This window comes from Tiliqua scincoides, chromosome 5, assembly GCF_035046505.1.
Source record: "Tiliqua scincoides isolate rTilSci1 chromosome 5, rTilSci1.hap2, whole genome shotgun sequence".
NCBI classification, from domain to species: Eukaryota; Metazoa; Chordata; class Lepidosauria; order Squamata; family Scincidae; genus Tiliqua; species Tiliqua scincoides.
In genome coordinates, this window is record NC_089825.1 from 92,392,211 (window position 1) to 92,419,296 (window position 27,086).

The 27,086-nt window shown below is 46.4% G+C and overlaps 1 protein-coding gene across 1 annotated transcript in view; it reads left to right on the forward strand.

Moving 5' to 3' along the window:
- The first annotated feature begins 19,191 nt into the window (after nucleotides 1-19,191).
- The window catches only part of PPFIA3 (PTPRF interacting protein alpha 3), a 69,178-nt gene continuing 61,283 nt past the window's right edge, over nucleotides 19,192-27,086 (forward strand). Inside the window, exon 1 of the mRNA XM_066631426.1 lies at nucleotides 19,192-19,327. The gene's annotated coding sequence lies outside the window, so the exon portion shown is untranslated. The remainder of the gene's footprint in view (nucleotides 19,328-27,086) is intronic.

The window sequence follows — 27,086 nt, forward strand, 5'->3', positions numbered from 1 at the left end:
TTGTCTGTGCTAGAAGACTACCTGGGAACTCTCTGTAAGTTGTTCTGAGCTTCTTGAAGGGTAAGCATGATAATAAGTGTGATACATAAATAAATTAGTAAAGCATAGTGTTTAAGAGGCATTGCTTCTAAGACTGCACTACAGTGTATTTTCCACCTGTTCTTTCTTCACGTTGTATGCAGGGTTTGCTGGCAAAACTTCAAATGGAGAATTATGTTGTTAAGTGGACCTACCAAATTTCATCCTGATATCTCAAGGTGGTAGTTAAATCAAGTACCATGTTTCCCCCAGTCGCTAAGACAAGGAGCTGTGTGCTCATTTAATACACGAAGATGCTTTTTTTCATTTCACTACTGTTGGCAGATTCATTACCAAAAAAGGCTGGATGGTCAGACTTGGTTCCATAATGTTGCCTCTTATGTCAAGAACTGGAAAGCCAATGGACAGAGCTTTAGAATTAACAGCACATTCTCAGATATAGTTGCATTCTCTTTAGTGTTAGTTCTGTTTGTGGTGGAAATTTTTGTATGTGTGCCTGGAAAAAAAGGACCATAGCCCAGTGGCAGACCACAATGCTTTGCATGCAGAAGGTTCCAGATTCAATCTCCAGCTGAAAGGATCAGGTAGAAAGTGATGGGAAAGACTTGCGCCTGAGCACCGCTACCAGTCAGAGAAGGCACTATTGATCTAGACAGCGATTTTCAACCATTTTAATCTCACAGCACACTGAGAAGGCGCTAAAATTGTTAAGGCACGCCATTAGTTTTTTGACAACTGATAAGGCACATGGCACTGCTGGTGGGGGGCTCACATCCCCCAGTGGCCCTATCAATAAATGACCCTTCCCCAAACTCCCATAGCACACCTGTGGACCATTCGTGGCACACCAATATGCCATGGCACAGTGGTTGAAAATTGCTGATCTAGACAGATGAACTGTAAAGAAGCTTCATGTGTTCATAGTGTCTTTGCAGAAGTATATCCAGAGACAATGCTGCCTGGGGAGGTGACATCATAGTGTCACATGACATTGTGACATAATGTCATGTGTGACATCACTTCCAGGTTCAGAGGAGGGTGGCAGCAGCTGTGCAATGTGACTGCCACCTCCACCCCCTGTTCCTTCTCCAGCAGCTTCCTGGCAATTTTCAGCTTTTGCCAAGCTGCTGCAGGCCCCCAAGCACAGTGCGGTGCTCAGAGGTCTGCCACAGCTCCACAGAAGCTGAGAGTCGACAGGGAAGCTGCTGCTCAGTGGCGCCGCCCCTCAAGTGGTGCCCAAGGCACGTGTCTCCATCTGCCACACCTTAGAATACGCCTCTGTGTGTCTGCACATTGAGGTAGGATGTTGCTTTAATGTTTAATCAAGATAGGTGCAGAGTCTGTATTTCACCAACAGGAAGGGCTGTTTGTAAAGTTTTGTTCCACCAGTTCTGCCAGCTAAGCCTATCCTAGATGGTAAATGATATTCAGGTTAGCATGCTTAAAAGAGAGAGAGAGAGAGAGATGCAGCATTTGTATTTGTTAAAATGAATGCTTCTGTCCTGCCATTCAGCCTTCACAAAGGCCCACTTTTATCATATCAGAACAATAAAATATAATAAATTAATAAAACAATGCTAAAATCAGAACATGGCACCTTATTGGGACTCGTTTAACATAAAGAGCACTAAATAAGCTGCTGATATTTTCAGTTGTACTAAGAGGAATCAAAAGGCCTTCTGGAATAAGAATTCATTTCCTAACAGTCTGAAAGGACTGGCTGGCATTCTTGGGAAGGGAGTTTCAAAGGGGAGTTGCCAACCATGAAAAGGTCTTGTTTCTAATCTATGTCCATCAACCTGGGATGATATTTGTGTGTATTCCTTGTTTCTCTGAGTGGTTAGCTGGGGACACTGGGGGCAGTGCTACTGGATTTATTTTCCTTTGGATGAGAGTTCACCGCAGGCTTAAGGTGTCTTCATAATATTTATATTGGGCGAATAGACCAGCAGATTATACATGGAGCCAAACAAATGTTGTATATGGTGGAAGATCCACCCTTGAGGGTGACATGGGCAGCCTCCCCCAAGGGCTACCCCCAATTTTAGCTAATCTCAGGTTACAACTCTCAGTTCTGTCTTAGTGTCTTCATATTCACACACGCATGCCTGCTTCACCCAGAGCCAAGGGTATCACTTTTTCCAAACTCTGGCAGAGAGCTTATTCATATTCCCAACTGCTAGGACAGTGATTTTTAACCTTTTTCATCTCATGGCACATTGACAAGCTGCTAAAATTGTCAAACCACATCAGTGGCATCACTAGGGTTTGCATCACCCAGTGTGAGATGCCAGCGCGTCCCCTCCCATGCAGTGGGCGGGGCAGTACCCCAGGTGGTGGGCGTGGTGATGTACCATCACTCCACCCCTATTGTTTTTTTGGCTGTACTTTTTGATAGAACAAAGATAGAACACATTCTGCATGAAATTACGCATTGATTGATATTTAACATGATGGTATTATTCTTCCAAATTATGATTTTAGTGATTTTAGTCACTAGTGGTGTCACCCCCTCCCCCCGTCAACTTACTAACACCTTATTGCAGCAGTTCTCAAACTTTGAGCACCGGGACCCACTTTTTAGAATGACAATCTGTCCAAGACCCACCAGAAGTGATGTCATGGTCGAAGTGACATCATCAGGCAAATTAAAATAAATAAGTATAAATAATTACAGTAAAACAAATAATTAAATAAGCAGAAGCCAGCCCTAGTCCACCAAGTGAATTTCTTCAGTAGCCTGCCTGCAATAACACCCCCGCCTCCAAAACCAGTAAGGTTTTCAGCCCTACCCAGTGTCTAGTTCAATTTAAGAACTTCTGTTTAAACCATATCACTATCAGGATCCAACTGGCTTTGCAAGTCTCAAAAAGGTTCACCTTATCAGCTGAAGCCTCTGTTTTGATCCTTTTTAGTGGGGGGGGGGGGGAGGCTGCCTTCTGGAGCACTTGTTTAGCTGCAGGTGCATAGGATCAGGACCATTCTGGTAGTCCTGCACTTTCCTTCACCTGATCTTCCACACCAGCCAAGGTACGTTTGCTTACTCACGAGTAAACTCGACCATGAGGCTTAGTTTCGCTTTCCATAGGGCTCAATACATTCATCTGCTTGGAGGGAGGGACTTCCTTCTCAGTTGTTTTTGGGGGCTGCATTCATTGGATCAGGACCATTCTGGATTGGATTCCTCTCAGCCTGCCCTTTCTGATGGACTAAGACAAGTTTGCCTATTCGTGAGAAAACGCACGATATGGCTCACTTTCACTTTCCATAGGGATCCATACACTTTTTGTTCTCCAGTTGTTTGGCCATAACTTTTGACAGAAAGGAGATATTTCACTCTGGTTTCTTGCATTGCATTCCGCTCAAAATTCCGCATCCACTGGTATATAATATGATGGGGTTACTCCTAACAAACACAATTTTAGCGTGTCACCCCCTGTGCGCATCATCCGGTGCGACCCGCACCCCCTAGCAACGCCACTGAACCACACCATACTTTTTTGACAACTGACAAAGTACACCATGCTGCTGTTAAGGGTTTCACATCCCTAGTGGCCCTATTAATAAACGACCCTCCCCCAAACTCCTGCGGCACACCTGTGGACCATTAGCAGCACACTAATGTGCTGCGGCAGCACGTGCATCTTGTATCAGATAGTGATCTTGTGGATGAAATGTAAGTTGACCATCCTGGGCAACCAATACGATGCCTAACAAAGAAATGGTCAGCCAGTAGCCACCGCAGCATGTTTAGAATTAAACAACGGTAAGCCAAAGTTACTAGATCAGCCTTGGTCCACACAAGCAGTAGAGTGAGGTGGGAGAATGGGTTGCATCACTTCACACTGCAAGTGGGAGGGATGCCATTTTTTATGTTCTCTTCCCTGCAAATTGAAAACGAGCATACTGAGCAAAAGGCCGGGTTATATTCCCTTTCACTCTAGTTATTTACTCGCAGGATCTTTTTTATGCAGGAGGCATTTAGAAGTGCCATAAGAACATAAGAACAGCCCCACTGGATCAGGCCATAGGCCCATCTAGTCCAGCTTTCTGTATCTCACAGCGGCCCACCAAATGCCCCAGGGAGCACACCAGATAACAAGAGACCTCATCCTGGTGCCCTCCCTTGCATCTGGCATTCTGACATAGCCCATTTCTAAAATCAGGAGGTTGCACATACACATCATGGCTTGTACCCCATAATGGATTTTTCCTCCAGAAACTTGTCCAATCCCCTTTTAAAGGCGTCTAGGCTAGACGCCAGCACCACATCCTGTGGCAAGGAGTTCCACAGACCGACCACACGCTGAGTAAAGAAATATTTTCTTTTGTCTGTCCTAACCCGCCCAACACTCAATTTTAGTGGATGTCCCCTGGTTCTGGTACTATGTGAGAGTGTAAAGAGCATCTCCCTATCCACTCTGTCCATCCCCTGCATAATTTTGTATGTCTCAATTATGTCCCCCCTCAGGTGCCTCTTTTCTAGGCTGAAGAGGCCCAAACGCCTTTCCTCATAAGGAAGGTGCCCCAGCCCCGAAATCATCTTAGTCGCTCTCTTTTGCACCTTTTCCATTTCCACTATGTCTTTTTTGAGATGCGGCAACCAGAACTGGACACAATACTCCAGGTATGGCCTTACCATTGATTTGTACAACGGCATTATAATACTAGCCGTTTTGTTCTCAATACCCTTCCTAATGATCCCAAGCATAGAATTGGCCTTCTTCACTGCCGCCGCACATTGGGTCGACACTTTCATCGACCTGTCCACCACCACCCCAAGATCTCTCTCCTGATCTGTCACAGTCAGCTCAGAACCCATCAGCCTATATCTAAATTTTTGATTTTTTTGCCCCAATGTGCATGACTTTACACTTACTGACATTGAAGCGCATCTGCCATTTTGCTGCCCATTCTGCCAGTCTGGAGAGATCCTTCTGGAGCTCCTCACAATCACTTCTGGTCTTCACCACTTGAAAAAGTTTGGTGTCGTCTGCAAACTTAGCCACTTCACTGCTCAACCCTGTCTCCAGGTCATTTATGAAGAGGTTGAAAAGCACCGGTCCCAGGACAGATCCTTGGGGCACACCGCTTTTCACCTCTCTCCATTGTGAAAATTGCCCATTGACACCCACTCTCTGCTTCCTGGCCTCCAACCAGTTCTCAATCCATGAGAGGACCTGTCCTCTAATTCCCTGACTGTGTTTTTTTAGTAGCCTTTGGTGAGGGACCATGTCAAACGCCTTCTGAAAGTCCAGATATATAATGTCCACAGGTTCTCCGGCATCCACATGCCTGTTGACCTTTTCAAAGAATTCTGTAAGGTTCGTGAGGCAAGACTTACCCTTACAGAAGCCATGCTGACTCTCCCTCAGCAAGGCCTGTTCGTCTATGTGTTTTGAGATCCTATCTTTGATGAGGCATTCCACCATCTTACCCTGTATGGATGTTAGGCTGACCGGCCTATAGTTTCCCGGGTCCCCCCTCTTTCCCTTTTTAAAAATAGGCGTGACATTTGCTATCCTCCAATCTTCTGGCACCATGGCCGTTTTGAGGGACAAGTTGCATACCTTAGTCAAGAGATCTGCAACTTCATTCTTCAATTCCTTAATAACTCTTGGGTGGATGCCATCAGGGCTCGGTGACTTATTGATCTTTAATTTGTCAATGAGGTCTGAAACATCTTCTCTTTTAACCTCTATCTGACTTAACTCCTCGGTCAGGAGGGGCTGTTCGGGCAGCAGTATCTGCCCGAGGTCTTCTGCCGTGAAGACAGATGCAAAGAACTCATTTAATTTCTCTGCCATCTCTAAGTCTCCTTTTATCTCCCCTTTCCCTCCCTCACCATCTAGAGGGCCAACCGCTTCTCTGGTGGGTTTCCTGCTTCTAACATATTTGAAGAAGCTTTTATTATTCCCCTTAATGTTGCTGGCCATGCGTTCCTCATAGTCTTGCTTGGCCTCCCGTATCACCTTCTTACATTTCTTTTGCCACAGTTTATGTTCCTTTTTATTCTCCTCATTAGGGCAAGACTTCCATTTACGGAAGGAAGCTTCCTTGCCCTTCACAGCCTCTGTAACTTGGCTGGTTAGCCATGCGGGCACCCTCCTGGATTTAGTGGAACCCTTCTTTCTTTGCGGTATACACCTCTGCTGGGCCTCTATTACTGTTGTTTTAAGCAGCCTCCATGCACTCTGGAGAGATTGGACTCTTTTTACCCTCCCTTTCAACCTCCTTCTAACCAGCCTCCTCATTTGAGGGAAGTCCACCCGTCGGAAGTCAAGGGTTTTTGTTAGAGATTTGCCTGGTATTCTTCCCCCAACGTGCACGTCAAAACGGATCGCTGCATGATCACTGTTCCCCAATGGCTCAGTAACGTTTACATCTCTAACCAGGTCCTGCATACCGCACAATATTAAATACTTGGATGGGAGACCGCCTGGGAATACCGGGTGCTGTAGGCTTATACCATAGTCTTTCGGTTGCCAACCAGTCTGGTAGAATTCTACCCACTAGTTCTGCTGCAAGTGTAGGCCCAGCCTAACTTTGCTAAACGGAAGCTGACTATAAACTTGCAAACTGGCATATGAACAGAGCTGCACCCAGAGTGCTTTGATCTCCACTTTGAATATCAGAAAAACAGCATACAGGTATACATCTTTTAAATAAATGAATCTAACAAGCTTAGCCACTGGAAAGTTTTACTTCAATTATTTCCAATAGATTTAGGATATCTTAATTAATGTAGTGAAATGGACCGGAACAAAGCTTTCAAACTGATCAGCCTTCAGACTGGAAAAGGGGCTGCATTTCAGATTTCAGTCAGTATGGTGGCAGCAGCAGCAAGCATTTCAGAAAGAATTAAAGGCCTGCTATATTCAATATTATCATATTTATAATACTAGCAGTACTAATAACGATTGCTTTATTATTTATTTTATATAAAGATTAAAATGAAAGAAGCGCCATATTTTAATGGTATGTATTATATTTCCCCTGGAGCAACATTATTACCCCAGATCAGTTGCACCCTTTTTCAGTAAATTGGCATTTTTTGGGTATACATTCTTATTACATAGATCTATTGAATAGTTCACCCTAATTCTTTATCAGAGTCAAAGTGTAGAACCAATTGAGCTTGCTGGAAATATATGCTTGTGGGGACCAAAACAAACAGGATAATGGGGGGGGGGGGAGTGTAGCCCTAAATACCTTCTCCCTCTGAACTGGTTCAAAAGTGGAACAGCTGGAAACAGGACTGTCCTTTCTATGAGACTGCCTGACTGAGATGGTTGCCTCATGTGGTCACTTGAGCAGCAATACTACCTTCACCTTCCCTGCTCCCTGGATCTGAAAAGGAAAACAGGAATGGAGCAAAACTGGTAGAGAAGAGTGCTGGAGTATCAGAGATATCCTGCCCACCACTGTCCTTCACACTTCCTCTTCCACTCAATTTTTCTTTTCTTTTTTGAATTCAGGGAGGAAGCAGAGGAGGAGCAATGAAGACAGCTGGTGTGCCGTTGGATAAGAGATGATAACATTTAGTGCACAGGTATCAGAAGGTTGTGGGCCAACCCTGGTTGAAAGGTCCCTTGTCCTGGAATCCTGACTTTTAGTGTCCCTTGCTAGACCTCCAGCTCATCTCTAAAGGTTTTTATGTTCTTCATTCTTGTATGAAGGCACACCTACTTCGTAATGTGAGAACAGCTGCACCACCAAACAATTTTTATTCTAATACACCTGGCAGAAAATGGACATTAGGATTGGCTGCTGGGGACACCCTATGAAAAAGCATATATTGTGGAATGTTCCTTTCCTGCGTCCTCGTACACACTCGTGGATTTGGCCCTCAGAAAAACAGGTGCCCAGTTCTAATTCAACCATCTCTCCTTATCCCGCACCAATCTGGGGATGGAGGAGGAAACAGGTAGCCAATAGGCCCGAAAGACTTTAGGTTCCAAATAGGTCTTTAATGGCAGGTTCCCAGGACATCCTGCCCTCTCTGCTCTCCGCACAGGAAAATGGTCACGAAAGGCAGGCCTGAGCTTGCTTGATGAAACCTGTGCCATTTCGAAAGCAAAGTTTCATTTCTGTTCCAGAAAAAAATGCTGCTCCCTGCCCAATGGGTGCATGAGTCACCCTACTATCCTTCCCAGGTTGGTTTGACAGGTTGGGTTGCTGACTTGAATATCAGGTGTGGAGAAGGGAGGGCAAGCCAGCTTGCCTGGTTCTCTAGTTGAGGAGAGGAATGTAGCAGAAAGAGCTTGGGAGTCTGGACTCCTGGGTTCTTGAAAAGGCAGAAGGGTTGCAGCACATGAATCAACTGCAGAACTGAAATGGAAGTCTGGTAAAGGGGCTACTGGAGGATAGGAAAAACTTAACTAGGGTTAGTAGGGGAAGGTTTAGCCTCAATGCCAGCAAAGTCCCCAAATACACCAATTTCCTTCATCCCTGATATAGCTTGACATCCACTGGTAGGGATCTGACAGAGTGTCCCCCACTAAATTCGATTAGATATTTGTATGTTGCTTCTCTAGAACCAGGTTGAGCTGAAGAGGTTCACAAAAATAATAAAGCACCCCCCCCAATAGAAATTATATTTAGTTAATTTAAGAGTCTGTACACCAACAGAACACAAGAAATGCAATCGCTTAATCAACAAACAATTTAAATATGAAAATGTGATTGCATAAGGACCTTGTCTCTACTATACATAACACACATGTACATTTCTGTCAGTCATTTCCTCAGGCTCTTTAGCAATATCTGGCTGTATGCCACTTCCATTTTCTGGTCTTCTAGAACGCAAGCGCTCAAGACCAGAGTGTCAGGCTTCAGGAGGCCCTCAGTAAACTGTCTTCCATGGACCCCGACAAGGAGCCGAAGGGCCCTTAGGGGGGCCCCAAGCAAGGGCAGTTCAACACATGGGACTTGGTGGGGCACTTATTGAAGACCCGATCCCACACAAGGGCTTACACCTGTGATCAGCCAACCCCTGAAGCAGAGAATTCCACTGTGGTTCCCTACCAAGATCCAGCAAGCCAGGCCCATAGGGATGCTTTGCAGGTGATGGGGGGGGCATCTTCCCCCACTGCGATTTTACAATTCCAGGATGTTCTATCCCTGACACTGAGTTTGGGGTTGCCACAAACAGAACCAGAGACAAAGGATGATCCACCGCTGCTACCTACCCCTGCTCCACAACCACCCAGTAGCATCCTTGTTGGACCCTGGGCTCCAGGCTGGCTCACTAATAAGCAGTGGGGGAGTAGTGGCAGCAGTAGTAGGCCGTCCTCTCCTTCCCCAGGTGCTATTGTACAAACCCTGCTGCCACAGTGCAGCTTCCCCACCATCACCCGGCAAGCCAGCCAGAGGTGTTCAGGGTCCAGTGGGGAGCAGATGGCAGCAACCTGCAGCAGCAGACATAAATCCTCCTTTTGCTGCTTCCTGTTACTATAGCAACAGCAGTGAATGAAGCCCGTGGCCCATTTATGGCCCAGTCCCAGGGCACCATGGGAAGATTGGTGCCATGGGCATGTGCTTTTCCACAGCATGGAGTGAGTCCCTCCATGGAGGGACTGGGGGTCCCTCATAGGGCTTTTGCCCTTGGGCCCTCCAAAAGTTGGAGGCCCAAATGAACTCAACAGCTGCTCTGACACCGCCACACAAAGGTAGTCTCAGCAGCAGGCTGAGAGGTGTCACAAAGGTGGCCCAGAAGTTGAGTCAGCAGCAGGCTCTTCTGAAGGCCCTTGGAAGCTGCCCAGCTATTCAGATCCTCGACATCAGGCCTGTTCTAGATGGAAGATTTGAATGTGTCTTCTGCCATGGTCCTGCCTTGAGTGGCAGTCTCATCATCACCCACTGGCGATAAGTATCAGTTGTACCTCCCTCAGTTGAACCCTCAATCTTCAGCCCTTCTTGGAACAAAGACTCAGCCAAGTAACCTATAGTGAAGTTTGCTGGTACTCAGTCTCTCTTTCTCTCTCTCTCTCTCTCTCTCTCTCTCTCTCTCTCTCTCTCTCTCTCTAAGGCAGTTCCTGTCTAACTCCAGCCGTGGGCATTTTGACAGCCGGGAGAGCTGTGCATGTGTGCATTTGAGTTGACTCGGCATCATCTTTGTTTAACCTCTATTCATCTAGATGTCATTTCATACTTCAGTCTCTGTATGCACATCTCTCCCCCCCCCTTTCTGAGCCATCATTTGATTACAGCGTTGGCTTGCTTTTAACCACCTTAGGTTTTTAATTTTTACACAGTTAATGATCCAATTGGAATACATACAACAGAATTTCTCAGTACATTTGTTATCCTTGAAGTCTGCGTTCCCCCCTGGCACCTCTGGGACTCTCTGTATGGGAATATGCTCGACGAGCCATAGCAGTAGCAGCTTCAGCTTAGTCTGCACAGGCAGCAGAACAAGGTGGTACAATCCTGAGTAGACTGCTGGGGGGGGGGTGATCACATTTTTAAAGCTCCCCAATCTAAAACCAACAACCCTCCTGGCAAGCAGGACACTAGCACAGAGAAGAAAGGGCTGGATGAGAACCCTTCCCACGGATAGGTTTTTTTACTTGCAGGGAGGATATGGGCAGTTTTTGTTTTAATGGAGAATATGCACAAGTGGTACCCTCTCCCCATGGTCCAAATCATTCTACTGCCTCAGCATTCTTCCATCTCGTTTTGCGGCATATGTAGGTCAGGCCTTCAAAAAGTGTGACCAGGCACAGCGGCCCTTTTCACCCCCTTGGCAACGAGCCCTGACGCTCAGTGGTTCTAAAGGAGATACAAAACTTTCTGCTTACACAGGAAACTCATTCTACATCTTCTACCCAAGATCTGAATTGCTTCTTTGTGCCTTGAGATGCAAGTGGCCCACCCCCAATTCCCTTCTATTTCCTTTCAGACCTCACTCTCCCCATCCTACTCCGTCCTAAAGATGGGCTGTTCACCATCCCATAGGCCTAGAGGCCAGGGGGAATGTTTTACCTGTTCAACTGTCAGCCTGCCCTGTGTAATGACAAAGCTATACCATGGCTTTGCTACTGTGAACAGCTCATGTTCACGTTGTATGCTCTTAATTCCTTCCCACGCTTCCTGGTTTGTAGCAAATATAGTTTGCCATGACATCTAAATTGGGCAAACCATGATTATGGTAAACCATGGCTTACCTCAGTGACTGACCTGGGGCGGGGGCTTGCTGCACCCTTGCTGATGCTGCCTCCACTCGCTGTGCCTGCCCATCAGAGCTGTTGAAATGAATGGGGACCCACCTAAAATTGGGTAGCAACTCACGTAGTGGGTCCTGACTCACAGTTTAAGAAACACTGGTCTAGAGAATGGTCAGAATGATACTACTCATCCCTGGAAGAGATGCTGAAGGCAGAGAGAAAAGGAGGTATTACCTGCTCTAAGACCTGGATCAATCTAGGACTTCAAGGGCCCCTACTGTCTATACAAGAGACATTACTTTAGAGCTGCCGAAGGACCATAGGAGACAGACACACTGATAACCCAAATACCACAGCAACTACAGCACCAAAAATCAGATGGGCTCAGTGCTGTAAATGCCAAGCATAACTCTGAAAATCAGGGAGGCCTAGTGGTTACAATGTTGGACCACGTAGGCCTTCCACTCAACCAGAAAGCTCACAGGGTGACCTTGAGCCAATCACTGTCTCTCAGCTGAATCTACCTCACAGGGCTGTTGTGAAGATATGATGAGGGAGTAGGGTCAGCTTTAAGCCAATTGGGCCCCACACCTAAGGGGCCCCCATGCTAGGGTAACCTACGCTAGTCTTGTACGCAATTTTATATTAAACTATGCTTAGAGCTGCGCTTCTCAAACTGTGGGTCAGGACCCACTTGATGGGTTTCAACCCGATTTCTGCAGAGCCTCCAATGAAACACAGATGAAGGAAAGATCAAATAATTTTACCTCAAACCCCAAGCTATTCAAAAATCAGATAACTGCTAATTGCCCTGCAAACAGCTGAGTTCCTTCAGTTTGCAAGGAGCTGCACTCCAGTTTGCAAGGAGCTGAGTTTGCAAAATTGTGTAAATATAGGCAGATCAATGTTTGAACATATTTTTTTCTGGTATGCTTCCCCCCCCCAAGCCTATCAATAACAGGTAGTGGGGCAGGTGAAGCCTGGGTCACATAAGTAAGCCCCTCAAGAATATCCATGAGGGCTGCCTCATTACAAAAAATAGATGAAGTTGTGTTTTTTTTTTGCAAATAAAAATTACTTGTAAATACATAAATTAAAATATTATTTCTTTGTAGACTTTTTTGAAAGTCTCACAAAGCTAGGTGGGTCCTGATACAGTGTCATTTTAAAAAGTGGGTACTGGTGCTACCAGGTTTGAGAACCACTGGTTTAGAGCATTTGGTCCATTAACTTACACACAGTTTTGACTGCATGTTTTGATTGCTTTCCATTCTATCATAGAGATATAAAGACTAATAATTTTTTTAAAATAGATTCTACAAACCTTGCCTGTGAACTTGAGGCCCTGTAAAAATGTTTTCAATTGGATCCCGCATCTCCTAAGTCTGGCCCTGTGAGGGAGACAGCCATGTACACTACTCTAAGCTCCTTGGAGAAAGGGCAGTATATTAATGTGAAAAATATACCGTATTTTTCGCTCCATAAGACGCACTTTTTCCGCCCCAAAAAGTGGGGGGAAAAGTGTGTGCGTCTTATGGAGCGAATACTGCAAAAAAATAATAATAATAAAATAATAATAATAATAATAAAAAACCTCCGGCCCTGGCCCCACCCCCTGCCCGCTCACTCTGCTCTGCTTCCCCGGGCAGTCAGAGGCTGAGCTGGCTGGGGGGGGAGCCCAAGCCCGCGTGTCTACTCAGAAGTAAGTCTCAGAATCAGTGGGGCTCACTCCCAGGAAAGCGTGGGTGAGGTGGCAGTCTTGCTGCCCAATCCTGTGCATGCCTACTCTGAAGTAAGTCCCATTAGAGTCAGGGGGGCTTACTCCCAGGAAAGCCTCTCTCTCCCCCCCCAAGCCTGGAGCATCACATCCTCTCTCCCCCCCAAGCCTGGAGCATCACATCCTCTCTGCCCCCAAGCCTGGAGCATCACAGCCTCTCTCTCTCCCCCCCCCAAAGCCTGGAGCATCACAGCCTCTCTCTCTCTCCCCCCCCCCAAGCCTGGAGCATCACAACTTCTCTGCAACACAAACACTTTCCCCCTCTCTCACACACACACAAGCTGCCCCCTTCTCTTACACACACAGATGCTCTGCCCCCCCACACTCACACAGCAGGGAAGAGGTGCCTTCACTCACCTCATCCAGCATCTGAATGTAAGCCCCCCCCCCATCACAAAGAAAAAACTGTCTTCTTGGTCAGAATGCCAGTGTTTGCTTATTGCACAAGCCCCAGGTAAATCACCATAAATCCAGAGGTTTGTTGTGTCTTGAGAATTCAAGTTGTGGTTGGACTTTCCACTTGTTCATTTGTATTGGAATCACGGAAGAACTGGCGAGGAGGTAGATGTGGTGTCAGCAGTGGCCCCTTTAAGGGTAAGGCCTGGGCATCCAGCAGAGTGTGCTGCACAGCTGCAGCCACTGGAAGGCAATAGGGCCCTCAGGGATATAAGGAGTACCTGAGGCAGAAAGGGTTTGTGGGTTTTGAAGGAGTGCAGGTTGGAGGTAGGAGAGGAGACTGACTGGGTTTATTGAATTTGGAATCTGAGTGTGGATTGTGACTGGACTTGGATACCCTGACGGATTTGACTAACCTACCTGGAACCTGACCTTGGACTGTAATTTGGCTTATTGGCTCTGGACTCTGATTTGGCAACTCTAATTGATGGGACTGATTTACTTGGCATCTGCAGATTAGAACTGGACTCACTTTTGCTTGCTGCACTGGTGAGTTGCACAAGGGGGACTGATCAGCCTTAAGCGGGCATGAGGCCCAGTGGATTGGAATTTGGCAGAACATCATTGTAGCAGAAAGATAATGTGATCCCCTATTTGAGTGCACCTGCTTTTGTGAGCTTTATAAATTCTGAGTTCTTGGGGTTTCCAGAAAACTAGAGTACTCAAACCTTTAAGTCTCTCCATTTGTTAATGATGGTGATAATGGTTCTTAATGCCACTGTTGACTGCTGTTCACTTTACATGGTTCAAATGTTATTCTGTTATAGTTTATTAAATATTTTATTACACTATTTGGTTCAGAATATTTTTTCCTGTTTTCCTCCCCTAAAAACTAGGTGCGTCTTATGGTCAGGTGTGTCTTATGGAGCAAAAAATACGGTAGTTCTATATAGAACCCAGGAATCCTGTCATTCAATGATGTATGTGAGAGGGATCCTGGCAACCTGTTCCAAGGAGCTGATGATCTCAATAAGCTGTACTGTGGAAAGTTGATCTAGTTGATATGGAACATGTAGGACTCACTAGACACATTTGCTGGTGCCCAAAACTGGTAATACAAAATACTGCAGTTAGCATTTCTGGGAAATGGAGCTGGAAAGCAACCTGGCCTCGGGTATAAATTATGACTCCAATCTTTTGGGATGTCTTCTGACCTCAAATTAAGACCAAAACAAGGACCATCTTTCAGGTTCCTCTGCCTTTGCTGCCGCTTCAAAACAGACTGATAGGTCCCCAAAGTCACATGGACCAATGATCCGGAAGAGAGATCTTCACATTAAGGAATTCTTAGTGAGCATTGTCTAAAATTAACCTATTGCTGCTATGGAGATAGGGTGTGGAATAAAAAGGACATTTTTAAAATAAACCAGACACAAAAGAGAGAGAGAGAGAGAATCAAGCAGAAATTGGGAAGAGAGTGTTTGATGCAGGAATGATTAAGATATTGAATATCTACCCCATTTACCAAAAGGAGCACTCCTTCAGATTTTGGGGGCCGCAAGGGGTGGGGCAGATAAAACTATCCCAGGAAAAGGAATATTCATAGCAAGGGCCAAAGGCCTACCATAGGCTATATTAAGAATAAAACAGTATTTGCAAACATTTGCGATCTTTTTAAAAATACCTCACTACTGTTGCACTGTTATCTACAAAGGTCTCCCCCTTTTGTGAAGCAAGGGGATTTGTGCTTTTGGCATGCATAAGTGACCCACAGACCTTTCTATTATTTATAAGTATAGTCATAGGATATACCAACATGACAAACCCTTATTGGTTTTATGACAGCGTAACTGCTATGGCTTCCCCCAAAGAATCCTGGAAATTGTAGTCTGAAAAGATGTCGTAGAGAACATTAAAGCCTCTCTCAAACTAAAGGATTCCCTGTTTAGCTATGCCCCACAGTGTTCAAATGACCTGTTGGGTCAGAAATAGCAGTCTTCCTAAAGACTCATTACATATTATCTGAAACATGGAAGGTGGGGAAAAGAAACCATCTCCCGTCCCCCTAAATAGCATCCCTGTCTACCAATATTGAAAATCAAAGAAAGTTTGCAATCCCTGTACCACCCACTTGCTAAACAGATTGTTCTCTCAGGTATCCATGATCTGCGATTATGTTTCCCTTATGCAGCTATTATTATTATTTTTAATATTTATATAGTACTGCCAACAAAAATGATCAAAATCATCAACAGCAAAGAAAGGAACCAATAGTTCAGTTTCAGAGGGATTTGCAATCTAAAAATTGTGAATTAAAAAATTATCTTCTTTTCAAGTTATCTTACAGGCCAAACCTCTCGGACTTCAGCACCAGCAATGCAGTCCCAGCACCAGCGCTGGATGTCACAAACATAACATAAGGTGAAGCTGAGTGCCAACCAATGTGGTGGAGTGGGAAGGGTGGGTGAGGGGGAAGTGTTTCTGAGTGGGCGGAGGCTGGAACTGACAGGCCTGGGAGGGGGTGGGACCAGCAGAGTCTTCCTCTGTTAAATCCTATCCCCCTATCCCGGCTTGAAAGCCCAACATGAAAGGTTCTAGAGTCTGCACCAGCAACTTAGCTGGCACAGACTCGAGAAGCCCCATTGAGCAGACTGTGGCTTTATAGTCCCCTTCCCCCAAGGAAACCTCCAGCCTGCTTGTATCCAGCACAAGATACAGTGGTGGGCATTTAGTGCCACTGCTCTTGAGCTGGATAGGATTGGGCCCCTCCTTTATCCGTTCTCAGGTGTTGGTTAAACAGTTTCATTTCAGAGGAAGCTGGGAATCTATTGAGGTGTGTTTTCTGTTTACTGTGGGTTCCATGGACTTTTGGCTGGCTTTCCATAGTTTTCCGATCTTTATTATTGTTGTGGGTCACTTTGTGGACCTGCATAGGTCAAAAAAGTGGAACAGAAAATCCTAAATAAATAACAGATATATGAGAGTGTTAAGGTCTCATTATGCTCCCACAGACTCAAAAGAGCCTCACTTGAGCCAATACAAGTTCAGAGCTTGCAGGGTACAGGTATATCAACAACTACTAGATAAATGAACTTCCACATACTTTTCTGAGAAAGCTATCATGCTTACATCCTGTTTGGGAGCTTCCTAGAGGCATTTCAAAGGCCACTGCCAGAAACCACAGTGAACTAGATGGACCTTTGATCTGATTCAGCAAGACAGTTCTGGTGGGTCGGAGCATTCCTTTTTTCTCCAAGATGCTTTTCTCTGATCATACTTTTTTTTTTTTCCAGTGGCATGTGCATTGTGGCATTTCAATCTCTGAAAATCTTTCAGGTTGCCAGCCTATGAAACAAGGCTGGGGAGGGGCAGGGAAAACAGGATGGACATGAATTGAATTAGAACGTGCAGTTTAATCTCTACCCTAATGGTTTCTTTTCTGTTGGTTGCATGATAGGTGCCCCAGCTGTGCAGCTTACCTGAATGTGTACATTTCCTTGGCTGTGATTCTACACACAGCTCCATCTCCTTATGTCACTTCATCTTTGCATTGTGGACATATTCTGTAAGTGGCAGAACAAGGCATCGTGTTGGTTGGTATCTGACATTTCTCTCCTGTGTATATTCTGGCACATCTTCCTTCTTTTAACTTCCTGTGCCCAGATTGGCTTTGGGGTCTGTGCAGTTTAATGCATGTATTTAAATATTAATCCTGACCAAAGTTCACATACACACTCTCTGTCAGGATCAAGGTATTACCTTTGCTTGCATGCATCTTCAGATAATTATTATTACAGACTTGGGCTGCATTCCTATACTGTACACACTTACTTGGAAGTAAGCCCCATGACAACCAGATGTTGCCTTCTCCAAACCACAGCATCTCCCTCAAGAGAAACTGCATTTTGCCAGGAAAAAATATCGTCAGAATATTATCTTCGCTTTTTTTTTTTGCAATCATTCAGATGCAGAAGCATCATAGGCACTTATTGGCCAGTGCCTACACATCATGCCCATTTTTCAACTTTTAAAATAGAAACTTTTCAGAAGTGGAGTGCTTCCCAGTTGTATTACACACACAGGGGAGAGCTCATGAAGCTGCTTAAAAACAAAAGGAAAAGTGACAAGCCCCAGGAAAGCCATCTCTCCTCCGGCGACAATGTTCTGTTGTTTCATGAACATGTCACCATTTCTTTTCCTACCTAAAGTTTGTGTTTGTTTTTAAATTGTGTTCTTTGCTGCCTCCTTCCCCCTTCTGCAAGGAAGCACACACCTATCTGATTTAAGAAAAGGAAAAAAAAAGCATTGGAAAGGCTTACCCCTCTGTTCCTCCAATGCATTTGGGAATGGTATACGCTCATGTTGATTCAGAGCTCGCTGTATTGCACCAAGAATAAAATGTGTTATTTCCCCCCCCCCCGCCATCTGGAAAGGCCCTCAATGATGCATGGTTTGCTGCTCCCCACTGAATTATCTTCTGCCTTGCACTGATTTGCCGTTCATGCATTGATTTCTGCACCTTGCCATACGGCATGCCTTGATAGACTTCCGCGTCTTTCCTGGGATTGTCTTAAGCCTTAGCACATTTCATCTCCAGTGCCAACAATTAACACCTTACCTTGTGGGGGGCATTGTTTGACATTTTATTATTATTTTTCCTTTCCCTTGCACAAAATGAATTTTTATCGGTTGTTGCACAAACCTTTCTTCGGGGTGATGGATGCATTTCTCAAGGCTGTGTCAATGGCCACATTTTTTTTTAATGGATCAATGCATTTTTTAAAATACCGGCTTGCATGAACTGGTGCATTTTTCAATGGCACGTGGTTTGATGTGTCACCCTACGCTTCCCCCCTCCCTCCCCCAGTTCCAGGTTTCCCTGAGGTGCATGTTTTTGCTCCTGAGTAAAGCGGAGTGGTGGTGTATCTCCAGGTAGTGGGTGGCTTGATAAATTTCTCTCTCTCTCTCTCTCTCTGTCGCATGGACCGGTGGTGCATTTCCAGAGACGGTTTCCCTGCTCTGTAGGTCTGATGCTCTCTGCACGGAGTTGGGCATCTTGGTGGATGATGTTCCGTGTGGTCTTTCTGCATTTTCTCAGGTGGAGGTGTGTTTCCAGGTGCTGCGTGCATCCCTCCATCCTCTTCCTCTCTCCCTGAGAGGGATGAATCAGTGCATCTCTCAATGTGCCTCTCCCCCTCTTGGCACACATTTGGTGCATTTTCCCCCCAGTGGTGCAACGTCTCATCCTTTGCCACCGGACTGTGGCGTCCCCTTCACATGGACTGGGACGTTCCCTTTGGCCATCGCATTGATTTCGTGCATGCTGGTGCACGACCCTCCTCCCTCCTTTTTACCTGCGATGCATCTGGTCGTTCTCCTCCTCCTCCTCCTCCTCCCTCCCTTTTCCTAGAGAACCACCGGATGACATCATCCCAAAATCCAGCCACGCCTCCAGGCTTCCCCAATTGGCTTCTCCTGCCCCCCCCGCCCATCACCCAGTTCCCCCATTGGCTATGCCCCCTTGCCACTCGGAGCCCTGCTTCCCCCTCCCTTCTCCACGCGTGGGTGGTACCAAGGGGGCTGTCCCGGGCCATGCATAGCACTCGTTGGGCCCAACGCTTGTCAGTCAGGGATCTCTTAAAGGGGCAGGCGCGCCCAGGTCTGCGCTGGGCGGAGGGGTGGGATCTTCTCCTCCTTTTCGCTCCCTGAATCTGCCTGGGCGGGCTGGAGGGGGGGCGCCAGGCGGTGGCCGACCGGCCGGCCGGGAGGGAGGGATGCTGGGCAGCGGGGTCCCCCTTGGGGACGGGACCCATCCCTGAAGGCTGGAGAGGGGACCAGCCTTGGGGAGCATCTGCATCCAGGGTCCCCGTCTCCTGCATCAGCACCACCGGCAGCGCAACAGCGGCAGCAGCAGCGCCACCGCCTCCCCCGCCTGCTGCAAAGGCAGGTAAGGACCGAGCCCGGGAGCCCCCAGCGCCGCTCCCCGTTGCAGCCGCCCTCCTGCCCCTCTCCAGTGCGGCTCCCTCCAGAGCCTGCGCCCCGCGGGTCTCCGCTCGCCCCAGCGCTGCATAGCAGTCTTCTCCCGGCTGCTCCGCATCCTCGCCTCCCTGCCTCTCTCCTTGCTGGCCTGTCCCCAGCTGCACCCCCGGCTCCTGCGTCCCCAGGGCTGCCACCACCGCTCCCCAGGGCGCCCCTGCCACGGCCACCATCTCCCCTCTTCGCCTTGCACCCGAAGCACCCACAGCTTCCCCACGCACCCTGCTCCCGTCCCCCCCGCCCACCCCCCGCTAGATCTCCCCCACCACGGCATCCAGCTCCCCCCCCCCCCGGGAACATCCCCCCAACTTAACTCCTCCACCCAATGCCACCTCCCAGGGCCCCGTCTGCCTCCCCTTGCAGCGCCCCAGCCCCTTCCCCACGAGAGATCTCAACCTGTCACCGCTTCCACTCAGACCACGCAGCCTTCCCCGAGTCCCCCTCATCAAAGCCCGCAGCCTGCTCCAGCTTCCTTTCTCCTGTAACCTTCCAAGCCTTTTCCACCCAACCCAGCCAGAGTCACCTTCCGGCCCCCCCATCTCCCCCTCCCCACCCAGACCCCTATAGTCTGCAGATGGATGCCCAGCTGCCCTGTTCCTGATACCTGGCCCTGGTCATCTGTCGGCCACCCCACATCACAAGTGGGGGATCCTGCCCCTAATGGCTAGCAGCAGCCTTTGGTGCCCCTGTCTCCGTTGTCTTGCGCCGCACACATCTCTGTCTCATGTCAGTAGCTCTCTAAGATCCTTGCCTTATTTCTTTGCTCCGGAGGCCTCTCTGCTCCCACCAGCAGCTCATTCCCAGTTCTATCCAAACCTGCCTCTCTTTTGGTTCCATTATCCTAGTCCCCAAGTACCAATGTCTTTTCAAAGAGCCTCCACCCTGCACTCCAACCCATGCCAATGTATTCATTTCCTTTTCTCACCAGGTCTCCTGACCAGCCTCTTAGTGCTCTGCTCAGCTGTCCCCAGTTACCCTCTGAGCCCTGTTTGCCCCCACTTCAGGCACATCTATTTCCACCCCCTCATCTATTTCCGATTTACATTTTATACTCGATTCTTCTCCATTTGTACCCCCAGTTTTATGCTGTATAACTTACAGCATACGTACCTCTTTCTGCATTCATTCCTCCAATGTCCCCAAAGTCCCCCAGGCACTCTCCCAAGCTCTGCTATGCTTATATTGCCCACCCCATCACTGCACCTCTCGCTCTGTCCGGCATCCTTCCCCACTCTTTGATTCCAGCAACCTACACTGCATCTCTGAAAACCTCTGTCATAAGGGGTCTGCACCCCAATCCACCTCTACACCCACCAAAGATCATGCATCATTCAACCTAGTTGTACCCGACTGTTTCATTGACCAGGTGTGAACCCACAATCCATTCCAGATCCTCATGTCTGACCCAAATCCAGTTTCATTCCTCTTGTCTGTTCCCACAGATGCCATCCCACATGTATCCTTATTTCTGTGGCCCCTACATCCAACACCTGTGGAGCCAAATCCCCATTATAGCTAAGCTGCACATTGATACTCCATTTCCCAACAATCTATTCCTCCACCTTTCATCTTAAGTTAACCAATGGTCTTGCACCTTCTCTGATTGCTCCCCATTACCCTCTACCAGGCAGTCCACCTCATCTGTTCTTCCCCTTCCCTCCAGACTCCATTTTTGTTGAACGACATATCGGAACATGTTCCTAGTGTGAATATCCCTAACACCTGTACTGGGTTTCTTTTAAGTCAGTCTAGAAACCTGCACCTGCTTTCCCAATTACCCTCTTTCTTCATTTATCTGCTTCTGCCAAGACCCCCTCTTCAAAATATTAGACCACAATCTCAATGGATTATGTGATATAGAAGAGACAACACATGGGCTCCATTCGCAACTTTATAGTTATAAGTCATAGTCACTTGTTTTGGGGAGGTTGAATGTCAAAGCCCCCCGCTCTGTCTAACAGGAGGCATTACATTATAGTTCTTGAGTTACACTATGACTCAGAGGTCATTATAGCTCCTGAGCTACACTACAGCTCAGAGGTCCTCTGAATTTCCAGGGCTACACTTCCTAGCCTCCTGCAGCTTTTGTATTGCCATTGAAGTGATGGATGCATTGGAGATGGGCTTTCGTAGCTTCTGTGCTTTCCACTGCCTCCTCACATTCACTGATCAGCCATAGCTGTATGGGATACACCTGTATCTAGTACTTGGGCGTAGGTATGCAAAACAAGATCAGGCAACTGACATAGCTCAGTGGAAGTTGTAATTCAGTAGAACTGTAGTTAAATGGTAGAGCACATTCTTTATTTGAAGAAGGTTGCAGGTTCAATCTCATGGCATTTCCAGGTAGGGCTGAGAAAGTCCCTTCTCTGAAACCCTGATTGACCACTGCCAGTCAATCTTGACAACACTGAGGATCTGACTCGGATAAAGCAGCTTCCTATGCTTTAGCATCATGTAGGCAGTCTCATAAGCAAACTTGCACACCATCAGATTTTCACATACAAGCTCATACAAGCTGTTGATCTGATTCACTTAAGTGAACTGAGAGTGCTACACTAGTGAAATGGCGCATGTTTGTTGACACAGGTTTATGCTTAGACAATCATCATTGTACATTGTGGTACAAAGAGGCAGTCATACCACATGGGAGCATACATGCGTGTGTGCCCATGAATGCCAACATGGGTCTTAGTCCTTCATGCGCATGATAACAGAGTGAAATGCACCCAACCCCTTGCAAACACTTCTGAGCTGACACGCTATTGTACAGAATTGTTTCAACATGGTTCGTTGAGTGTGCGTACATGTTAGAAGATAGCTATGTGAAATTCATAGCATTAGTATGTTAAAATGAGTGCATCAGTACTGGAAGCTCTTTTCATATAAAGCTGTACCGGAGCATGCACATGTGTGCTTCAGATCTGTGTGCAAGGTATCACCTTTTGGTGTGGGGTTTATGTAAACAATGTCAAACTGAATGCAGCTTAGTCTGTGGTTCTGAATAGACTGGTATATGCATAGTGAATTGAAAGTATTTTTTTTAAAAAACCTACTCTTTCTCTAACCCGTTGTCATACTTGTATGATGTGGTAGTTGCAACACATGTACACATTTTACTTCTAGGATATGGAGATAAGTACAGATGTGGTTCCACATATGCTAGCATAGTCACGTTTGTTGGTTTGCACACCTCAGTACAAGTATGGCACCTTATATATCCTATACCTGTATTTGCACATATAAAGAGTTTTGGGGCACTAGTGAGGGTGCTCATGATGCGCAGCTTATATGGACACCTTTGCTAGTTGTAGCCACAGAAATGAATTTGACCCATGGAACTGGTGGAGCTGCTATCAGTGTGGCTTGTGTCCAATGGTGTGGCTACCATGTGAATCCAAATCTGCGTTCCAACATGAAAAAATGTCCATGTGCATGTGAGCAGAAGTTGGCTCCATTGCATGTGTGCATCATGCATATACCATCACAGATGTCCCAAACTTAGCAAACTGTGATGCTGTTTGTGGGCCTGAGTGGAAACCTATACACACCTAACTGTGTGAGATATTGGTGAGATTTTATACAGCAGTGTTTCTCACACTGTGGGTTGGGACCCTCTAGGTGGGTCATGAGCCAATTTCAGGTGGGTCCCCATTCATTTCAATATTTTATTTTTAATATGTTAGACTTGATACTACCATGGTATGTGACTGCATTTGGAAAAATGTTACAGATCTGTGCTTTTAACAGGCTACTATGTATATGCTTTTAACAATTATAGTCAATGGGACTTACTCCTGGGTAAGTGTGGGTAGGACTGCAGCCTAGAATTGTTAAAAGTTTTCCTGCTTGATGATGTCACTTCCCATCATGACATCACTTTTGGTGGATTCTGACAGATTCTGCTTCTAAAAACATGTGCATGCTCCAGTACAGCTTTATATGAAAAGGTTTGAGAACCACTGCTATACAGTATCTCTTCTGAAGGTATGCAAATTCTTCAACCAATTTCTGCTTTTAAGTTAAATTCATATGACTTGGACTAATTTTACTTTTTTCTCCCATATTTCTGCTCCCAAAGAGTGGTGCTCTTGTCAACTAACATGGAATGTCTAGTCACAAGGGTTGAATGACAAGCAGAAAAGGAGGATGTAGTGATGTGAGGTTGGGAAGTATGTGAGATTGGCACAACTAGTGACCACTTCCCTGCCTCCTCTGGCTTCTGAGCTTCCTCTAGGCTTTGCAACCATGAGGGCCGGTAACTTACAAATTTTTTAAAACAGAAACAAACCAGAAATATCATTAGGATGTCCACTTTTGTGTCTGAAGCTGAATTCTGAGCTTGTTTGGAGCATGTACTGTCAGATACCAAGAATGTTTGGTGCGGTGTATGGTTTTGGTGTGAAGGCCTTCCTACCAGCTCTATTGCTTGCTGTGTTGTGTGAGTGAAAGGATATAAAGGCCTTGTCATCTCTTTCATGTCAGCCTCTGTATCCATAGCTCTTGTGCGTGAATCCCTTGAAATCTCTCGTCTTGTATAACTTTAATGCACCAAAGTTGCTGATCTGTGGTGTGCCAAAAGCAAGAGAAGAATTTAGTATGTGTGCTTGATGCACTCGTTGTCTGTGTTTGACCATTTCATGTATACCTCTGCCTACATTTTAGACCCTAGCATGTCTCCCTGAACTAGCTGCAGCACTGGTTCTTAGTGTCTTTTGAAGGCATGTGAGTGCTGTCCAAGTGTGGAGCTTGGAACTGGTGTCTTTCACTGTGCACGCATCTGAGGTCCCCAGTGCTTGCCGCCCCTTTTGATGAACCTTCTGTTTCAATTCGTGTTGCTTCATAAAGGGGTAGAGAGGAAGGGCACAAGGCATTGAGAGCTGCATGCACAATCTCGGTGCATACAGTACTGACTTTGGTGGCTTTATTTTTCTGTACGTGCGGGACTTAATTTGAACCAGGCCTCCTCAGGGTTCAGACTTAGTATGTGTTAGCAACGGCAGGGTTGGCCCCTTGAATTGGCAAGAGTTTGTTTTTTGTTAATCTTTTCAAAAGCATTTCTGTCTTTCCTAGGCATTCCTGCAGGAATATAGAGCAGGATCTGCCTAGCTTGTTCTTTTAGGGAAACTGGACATCTCTGACTGAGCTTTTACAGAGCCAAGTAACATAAGCAGGCAGGCCAAAAAGCAGGCATACTTTCAGTGCAGATTATGGGCTCTGGAAGTAATTTCAGCAGCCAGTGTTGGGTACTTGGAGTAAAAATCTCATTCTGAGTCTGCAGTCTGGCTGGAGGAGAGATGTGCCTCTAGTCATGTACGGAACTTCTTTTCCTTACCAATGAGGAATCTCCATATATTTGAGGTTTATAAGAGCTTTTGTGTCAAGGGGTGCAGCTTCCAGGTATGCACCACTCCTCTTTAAAAAAAATCCAATCTTATCTCTCCATCTTGTCAGCCATGCTTCTGAGAAGATGAGCAGCCTTCCCTACCACTGCAGGAATGTTAATCTTTGTTTGTTTGTAATACAGTTTAAAAACAAATCTAAATTACTGTGTGCGGAAGGATGGTGAATTGGAATTTATGGATTTGGGGGGTGGCTTCACACTCCAGGGAAGCAGAGTTTGGTTAAACATTAGAAATTGCTTTCTGGATATTAAGCGAAGTTCAGAAATTTAATCGGGTGTTTATGAAGGCTGCAGAGCTTCTTTCCTTTGAGGGGTTCTGAAGAAAATCTCATAAACACATCTTAGGAGTAATGTGAGTGTAGGGTAGCCTAGACTAGAACAGATGCTATCTAGTGGGTCTCTGTATGTGAATACCTGTATGGATCTTGGTATTTATGACTCTGTATATCTATGATGTCTTGATATCTTGGTTTTTAATGTCTTTTGAAGGCATATGAGTGGTGATGTGGTGATGGCCAGTAGCTTAGATGGCTTTAAAATAAGATTAGACAACTTCATGGATGGAACATCTCTGTCAGGTTGACAGTTGAGGGAACTTTCAAGTCAGCTTTCTACTGAGCAAGACCATGGATTGACTTCAGGATTGCCAACACAGGCTGGCAACTGCTCTCCAGGGTTTCTGGCAGGGGTCTTCTTCCAGTCCTGCTTGGAGGCATCTTAAGAACTGAACTAAGGGCCTTCTGGATTTAAGGGAGATACTCTGTGCCACAACTCCATTCTCTTTTCTGCAAGGCCCTTCTCCAGATAAGCAGTCACATGTACAAGATAGCATAAGGGGAAGAGCATGCCACTATGCCCTGCCCTTCAATGATGTGCTCAAGAAGCCCCACAACTCCTGTGTCTGATTTTGTCTTCAGCAACATATGCTGAATGTGGGCGGGGGGGTTCTGTACCTGTGACACTCCATGGTGGGCGGCTCAAAGGGCAGAAATTCTCCCCATGCTCAGCATTTATCACTAAAGATAAATACTGAACATGTGGCAAGGCTTAATGAGTAGGATGATGCGGTCTACCAGTGCACTCTTCTTCCAGCACATACACAGTGCAATTTTTGTACATGTGGTTTCATGTCTGTGGAGGGCTCTGCTCTGGCCAGAACTTCTTATTGTTGATCAGTATTATATGTTACAGAACCAGTTTTCAAGCAAGGGGCCAGCTGAAAGGCATATGATGTGGCAGCCTTGCTCAGTATAAACAGGCCTGGTCCTGGTCAGTGTTTAGAGGGGAGTCTGTCTGGGAATACCTACAGTATATGAAACTGATTTCTGTGGAGACAGACCCTTGGACCATTTAGCTGTATCAACCAGGAGGGTTTTTAGTAAGAGTCCTTCCTGGCCTTACCCTGGAAATGTCAGGGATTGAACCTGGGGCCTTCTGCATGCAAAGTACTGAGCTACAGCTCTGTCTTGAGCTCTCTGAAGAATGGTGGGACATAAGTTGAATAATCCACATGTGTGTGTGTGTACTTTTCTGAAGCAGATACATACTTAGTTCTTTTTCCTTCTGATATGCCTTGCAATGTGGTTGAAGGGTCCAAAGAGAGACCAAAGATTAAGCTTTGGGGTCAGCAGCAGTGTCTGTCCATCTATGTGTGTAACGAAACAGACACACACGCGGGTGCCCATGCTTCTGAAAGAGCGCTGTATAAAGCTACCCCTTATGTAGGTGTCATCACATAAGCCCTACGGGGGCCATGTCTGTTCTGCAAACCATCATGAAGGGATACCCAACATTACCTGGGGTCAGCATGGCTGGGATGAGACTTGGACTAGGAACTTCTCAACAGGGTTTCAGACGAGAGATACCATACAAATGGTGGGTCTCTGGTGGACAAGGAAAGGGCATCCACAGGTGCTGTGCCAAAGAAAGAGAGTTTGGAGGGAGGTCTTGTATCACCTTGATGTGCAGGTGCCCAGAGGCAGGAGTGAGAAGATCAGTTGAACAAGCATGTCTTTCTCTGGTACAGTGGCTTAACAGAGTAGAGGTAGCATACTGGGTAGCAGGTTGGGGGGGCAGTAGTACAAGCAATAGGGGCCTGAGGAGTGGGGGGAAAGGGTTATAAAAATGCAAACAACAGGATCAGGACGAGCTTGCATCCTTTTAGAAGTCTGCTCTGCTCCCACTGAGAACTCTGCAGCGGAAGTCCTTCTGTCTCCTTTAGTTTCTTCCTTAAGACCCCTGTGGTCTCCAGCAATGCCTCTCCTCT